At 50.3% G+C, this 6,789-nt stretch overlaps 1 long non-coding RNA gene across 1 annotated transcript; it reads right to left on the reverse strand.

Moving 5' to 3' along the window:
* Nucleotides 1–1,361: 1,361 nt before the first annotated feature.
* Nucleotides 1,362–6,383, reverse strand: LOC146708693 (uncharacterized). The gene is made up of 2 exons (XR_014920333.1): nucleotides 6,050–6,383; nucleotides 1,362–2,488 (listed from the first exon to the last, which is right to left on the reverse strand). It is a non-coding gene; the product is annotated as an uncharacterized LOC146708693 (long non-coding RNA).
* Nucleotides 6,384–6,789: the final 406 nt, after the last annotated feature.

Below are 6,789 nucleotides of genomic sequence, written 5' to 3' on the forward strand. Positions count from 1 at the left end.
TCTCCCCTGCTGGATCCACTGAGCTTGGCACCACCGTACCGAGCTTACGAGGTTCATAAAAACGCCGGACCAGAGCCCCTTCAGGCCAGAGTTCAGGATTGTACATTTCACCCACATCATTACATTCAGCAGTAACCTTGAAAGAGCTGAACCTGCTACGTTTACTAGCAATTTTTTGACAGGTCACATCTCTTTTAAGTTTCTCTCTCAAATACAGAGCAAGAGTTTCTGCATCTACATCCAGGGCAAATATAGTGGCAAACACGCTCACCAATTTAGACCCTGTGGTATTTAGGCAGCAGAACAACTAAGAATAACAACTACAAATAATGTTTTTAGGTTTCTGTTGTACTGCAAGGTTCTGTACAGGAGAACCAAACCAAGAGCAAATATTACGTCTCATTTACACCTGAGCACGAAGAGCCATCAACATTTAGCAAATTGAATCATCTTTGTTTAGATGCAAGAAGAATCATATAGAAATGAAAAAGTAGAAATAGAAATCCAGAGCAAAGATATCCTCTAATTCAGCGTAGCACACGTGCAGCTGCTGCGATTCACGTAAGCATTCGGCTCGTCGCTGTTGCAGATTTTTCTCTCGCTGTTCTGGCTCACAGCGCTGCAAACACAAAAATAAATATCCCCAAAGGTGTGAAAGGGAGCTAATTAGTAAGAGTATTGTTACTCTCCGCAGGAGTAGTCCAGCAGTAGAAATCAGTCCAATAACAAGGTGTGTAACATCTAGCAGGGTGACAGAAAAACCCAGGGTAACTTCTAAGGACCTCAACGTCTCTCTCACATTGTGTTTTTTAAACATGCTTCCATTTGTCACTTCAGTCTTTACTCTGAAATACAGGAAGAGAAATCATGGCTGAAACAATTTCTCATGAAACCAGGGGTGTGGTCCAACAGTCAGTTTGGTGAGGAAGGTTCCTAACTGAGAGAAGTGACCCAGAAGTATCTGTGTAGCAGCCACAATGAATCCAGATCATGAGCTTTATTAACTGATCAAAGTCTCTTCTTTCATCTTCTGTATCATTCAGTTTGCATTGGTAATGCCCATTATTGTAATGCTTTTTTAAGACCAGCAAAACTTTATTTCACTTTGGGTTAGCTGGGATAAGTGATGGATGGAGGGAATTTTACTTCAGCCACAGAAATCCTAAACAGGAAGGAGGAGCAGAGTTACAGTGGATCACTATCCAGCAGGGAAACAAGGTTTATTTCAATTTCTTGGCCATGAGTGAGATTTACTGAGTGGGCAAATTAGGGAGACGACACCATCAGATCCCGAGCCCTCCATGTGTTAATCAAGAGACGGCTGCTGTGCTACATCCATAAATAATGAATAAATTAGGAGCTAAAGCTGAAAGGACAGTTTATTTGTACCATCTTCACGTGAACACATTCAAGAACATCACAGATGAAGAAACATTAAAAACTTCCACACTACATAAAGCAAGAAAAATAGTTCAGGTGGTTTCAGAAAAACAGAAACATCAAACATCTCCAAGACTCTCTTTGAAAGAACTAAAAACCTTTGTTCTCATGGTCCAATCATGAGTGAACTCCCCGATGAAGCCTTGTGTGCTAAAACATGTCAGAGTTTTAAAGGTTAAACATGAGTTTCCAAAACGTTTTGCTGGAGAACAATGAACTATTTGACTGAGTTTCAATCATTTACAGACGAGCAAAACCAGGACAGAGAAAAAAGGACAAAACTGACTCAGTAAAACACAGAAAAGAAGATCCCATGTAGATCTGTATTATGTAGAAGTTCAGCCCAGCAACCAGTTCAGTTCAACACAAGTTTAAATGATTCTATCTGAACTCTGTGGAGCCTGATCTCAAGCTTTTTGAGTCCGACACAGAAACCAGAGGATCTTTCTGTGTCTTCAGATTCACTGTGATCCAGTGATGGGAGTGATTTCAGCCCTGAGTGATCACGCTGATGTTTGCACAGAGCAGACAATGAGGTGAATGTTTGGGCACATTGGTAACAGTGAAACAGTTTATTAGTAACGTGGGATCGTTTGTGTGCAGAGTATGAACTGAGATTCCTGAAGCTCTTGTCACACTGGTCACAGCTGTAGTTTCCTTCCATGTGTCCACGTTCATGAATGTTACGATTACCTGACTGTGAGAAGCTTCTCTCACAGTGTCTGCACTTGTGTGGTTTCTCTCCTGTGTGGACTCCTTTGTGTGTTTTAAGCTGACCTGCAGTGGTGAAGGATGACCCACACTGATCACAGAGGTGCTTTTTAACCCCACTGTGAATCAGTTCATGTTGTTTTAAGTGATGTGATGTAGTGAAGCTTCTCCCACATTCTTTGCAGTATTTCAGTTTGTCTCCAGTGTGTCTACGTTGATGTAGTTTTAGGGTCTTTTGCCGACTGAAAGTTTTTCCACAGAGGTCACAATGAAAGTCTTTCCCACCACCACAGTGATGACAGGGTTGAGAACTGGATCCATCTGTGTCGCTCTGCTTCTAAACAAAGACACAAAGACAGTGTAAGTCAGTCCTTCAACATTTGTATCCTGAACGTCGCCTGAAATAAAGAGCATCTCTGCAGACGTCCAACTACATTTGACTGTTTCAGTTAACACACTCAGTTTACTGGGCTGCAATAACTACAATACTACCACCATAATACTACAGTAATACTAAAATCATAACTGAAAGGAAAATCTGAATAATCACTCAGAGCTGCTTTTCCATGCAGTAGAATTGCTAACATGCTAACACAGTTTAATGAGCAGAGTTGTTCCAAACATCCATCCATCCATCCATCTTCATCCGCTTTATCCGGAGCCGGGTCGCGGGGGCAGCAGCCTAAGCAAAGAGGCCCAGACCTCCCTCTCCCCAGCCACCTCCTCCAGCTTATCCGGGGGAACACCAAGGCGTTCCCAGGCCAGCCGAGAGATATAATCTCTCCAGCGTGTCCTGGGTCTGCCCCGGGGCCTCCTCCCGGTGGGACATGCCTGGAACACCTCACCCAGGAGGCGCCCAGGGGGCATCCTTGTCAGATGCCCGAACCACCTCAGCTGGCTCCTTTCGATGTGGAGCAGTAGCTGCTCTACTCTGAGCCCCTCCCGGATGGCCGAACTTCTCACCCTATCTCTAAGGGAGAGGCCAGCCACCCTTCGGAGGAAGCTCATTTCTGCCGCTTGTATCCGCGATCTTGTTCTTTCGGTCACTACCCACAGCTCGTGGCCATAGGTGAGGGTAGGGACGTAGATCGACCGGTAAATTGAGAGCTTCGCTTTTACACTCAGCTCCCTCTTCACCACGACGGACCGGTGCAGCGTCCGCATTACTGCAGCCGCAGCCCCAATCCGTCTGTCGATCTCCGGCTCCCTTCTCCCATCACTCGCGAACAAGACCCCGAGATACTTGAACTCCTCCACTTGGGGCAGGAACTCATCCCCGACCCGGAGTGGGCACTCCACCCTTTTCCGGCTGAGAACCATGGCCTCAGATTTGGAGGTGCTGATCCTCATTCCCGCTGCTTCACACTCGGCTGCGAACCGTTCCAGTGCGAGCTGGAGGCCCTCACCCGATGGAGCCAACAGAACCACATCATCTGCAAAAATCAGAGATGAGATTCTGAGGCCACCAAAGCGAAAGCCCTCCGCCACTTGGCTGCGCCTAGAAATCCTGTCCATAAAAATTATGAACACAACCGGAGACAAAGGGCAGCCCTGGCGGAGCCCATCACCCACCAGGAACGAGTCCGACTTATTGCCGGCAATGCGAACCAAGCTCTTGCAACGGTTGTATAGGGATCGAATGGCCCGTAGCAATGGGCCAGACACCCCATACTCCCGCAACACCTCCCACAGGACACCCCGAGGGACACGGTCGAATGCCTTCTCCAAGTCCACAAAACACATGTAGACTGGTTGGGCAAACTCCCATGCACCCTCAAGTATCCTGGAGAGGATAAAGAGCTGGTCCAGTGTTCCGCGACCAGGACGAAAACCGCATTGTTCCTCCTGTATCCGAGGTTCGACTAGCGGACGAACTCTCCTTTCCAGCACCCTGGCATAGACTTTCCCAGGGAGGCTGAGGAGTGTGATCCCCCTGTAGTTGGAACACACCCTCCGGTCCCCCTTCTTAAAGATGGGGACCACCACCCCGGTCTGCCAGTCCACAGGTACTGCCCCTGATCTCCACGCAACATTGCAGAGGCGTGTCAACCAGGACAGCCCTACAACGTCCAGAGCCTTCAGGAACTCGGGGCGGACCTCATCAACACCAGGGGCTCTGCCACCAAGGAGTTGTTTAACTGCCTCAGTGACCTCGCCCCCGGAAATTGGCGGGTCATTCCCCTCATCCCCAGACTCTGCTTCCTCCTCGGAAGACGTGTCAGTGGGATTAAGGAGGTCCTCGAAGTATTCCTTCCACCGCCTGACAATTTTCTCAGTCGACGTCAGCAGCACTCCGCCAGCACTATACACATTGCAGGTAGAGCACCGCTTTCCCCTCCTGAGACGCCTGACGGTTTGCCAGAATCTCTTCAAGGCAGTCCGAAAGTCTTTTTCCATGGCCTCTCCGAACTCCTCCCACACCCGAGTTTTTGCTTCAGCCACTGCCCGAGCCACATTCCGCTTGGCCTGTCGATACCTGTCGGCTGCCTCCGGAGTCCCACAGGCCAACCAAGCCCGATAGGACTCCTTCTTCAGCCTGGTGGCTCCCTTCACCTCTGGTGTCCACCATTTGGTTCGGGGATTACCACCGCGGCAGGCACCAACCACCTTGCGGCCGCAGCTCAATGCAGCAGCTTCGGCAATGGAGACGCTGAACATGGTCCATTCGGACTCAATGTCCCCAGTCTCCCTGGGAATGCTGTTGAAGCTCTGCCGGAGGTGTGCGTTGAAGATCTCGCGGACTGGGGCCTCTGCTAGACGTTCCCAGCACACCCTCACTACGCGTTTAGGTGCACCAGGTCTGTCCAGCGTCCTCCCCCGCCACCTGATCCAACTCACCACCAGGTGGTGATCAGTTGACAGCTCAGCCCCTCTCTTTACCCGAGTGTCCAGAACATATGGTCGCAGGTCTGCTGATACGATTACAAAATCGATCATCGACCTACGGCCTAGAGCGTCCTGGTGCCACGTGCACTTATGGACACTCTTATGTTTGAACAGGGTGTTCGTTATGGCCAAACTGTGATTAGCACAGAAGCCCAATAACAAAGCACCGCTCGGGTTCAGATCAGGGAGGCCGTTCCTCCCAATCACGCCCCTCCAGGTCTCGCTGTCGTTACCCACGTGAGCATTGAAGTCTCCCAGCAGGACAACAGAGTCTCCAGGTTGAGCACCCTCCAGCACCCCCCCCCCCCCCAGGGACTCTAAGAAGGCTGGGTACTCTGAACTGCCACTCGGCGCATAAGCGCAGATGACAGTCAGGACCCGTTCCCCGACCCTAAGGCGCAGGGAACAAACCCTCTCGTCCACCGGGAAAAACCCCAACGTACCGGCAGCAAGCCGAGGGGATATTAGAATACCCACCCCAGCCCGCCGCCTCTCACCAGGGGCAACTCCAGACTGAGACAGAGTCCAGCCCCTCTCCAGGAGACTGGTTCCAGAGCCCAAGCCATGTGTAGAGGTGAGCCCGACTATATCTAGCCGGTACCTCTCAACCTCACGCACTAACTCAGGCTCCTTCCCCACCAGAGAGGTGACATTCCATGTCCCTATTGCCAGTCTTGGCAGCCGGGGGTCAGTCCGCCAAGGCCTCCGCTCCTGGCCGCCACCCGGCACACAATGCACCCGACCCCTATGGCGCCTCCTGTGGGTGGTGGGCCTGCGGGAGGATGGGCCCATGTCTCCTCTTCGGGCTGTGCCCGGCCGGGCCCCATGGACTAAGGCCCGGCCACCAGACGCTCGCCCTCGGGCACCCTCCCCGGGCCTGGCTCCAGGGCGGGGCCCCGGTAACCCTATCCCGGGCAGGGTAAACTGTTCCCTCGGTGTCCTTTTCATAAGGGTCTTTTGTTTGTTCCAAACAGTCAGGCTAAAATGACAAGATAACAATATAAATACATACCTCACAGTAGCTGCACTTGTAGAGTCTCTTTCTGGTGTGGATCTGTTGGTGTTGTCTCAGGTCATGTGGAGATTTAAAAGTCTTCTCACACAGGTCACATCGATAAGGTCTCTCCTCAGTGTGGGTAAACATGTGTCGTTGTAAGTGTGCGTCTGTTGTAAACTGTTTGCTACACTGTTCACAGCAGTACACATGTCTGATGTGAATGCGTAGGTGTTTATTTCGGGGCCCTCTCTGGCTGAAAGTTTTTCCACAGATGTCACAGCTGTATGGCTTAATTCCAGAGTGGGTAACTAGATGACTCTGTAAGTGGCTACTGTGAGTAAAAGCTCTGCCACACTGATCACAGCTGTATGCCTTAATTCCAGAGTGGGTAACTAGATGACTCTGTAAGTGGCTACTGCGAGTAAAAGCTCTGCCACACTGATCACAGCTGTACGCTTTAACTCCACTGTGGATGAGTTGGTGTTTTCTTAGGGAAGGCTTGAAGGAAAAAGACTTTCCACACAAGTCACAGCTGAACGGTCTCTCTCCAGTGTGGATGACCTGATGCTGTTTTAGTGAAGCCCTCACAGTAAAACCCTTCCCACACTCGTCACAGGTGTGTTTTTTCTCTCCCTTTCTTCTGTGAGGTTTGTCGGCCTCCTGAGAGCGCTGACTTCTGGCTCCATGTTGGTCCTGCAGTGACAGAGATACAAACAGAGGCAGTGAGTGAAATGCAGTCGTGGAACAAACTCAAC

This window comes from Copadichromis virginalis, linkage group LG5, assembly GCF_057382275.1.
Source record: "Copadichromis virginalis isolate Kocher_CV1m ecotype Utaka linkage group LG5, C_Virginalis_male_GT1.1, whole genome shotgun sequence".
NCBI lineage: Eukaryota > Metazoa > Chordata > Actinopteri > Cichliformes > Cichlidae > Copadichromis > Copadichromis virginalis.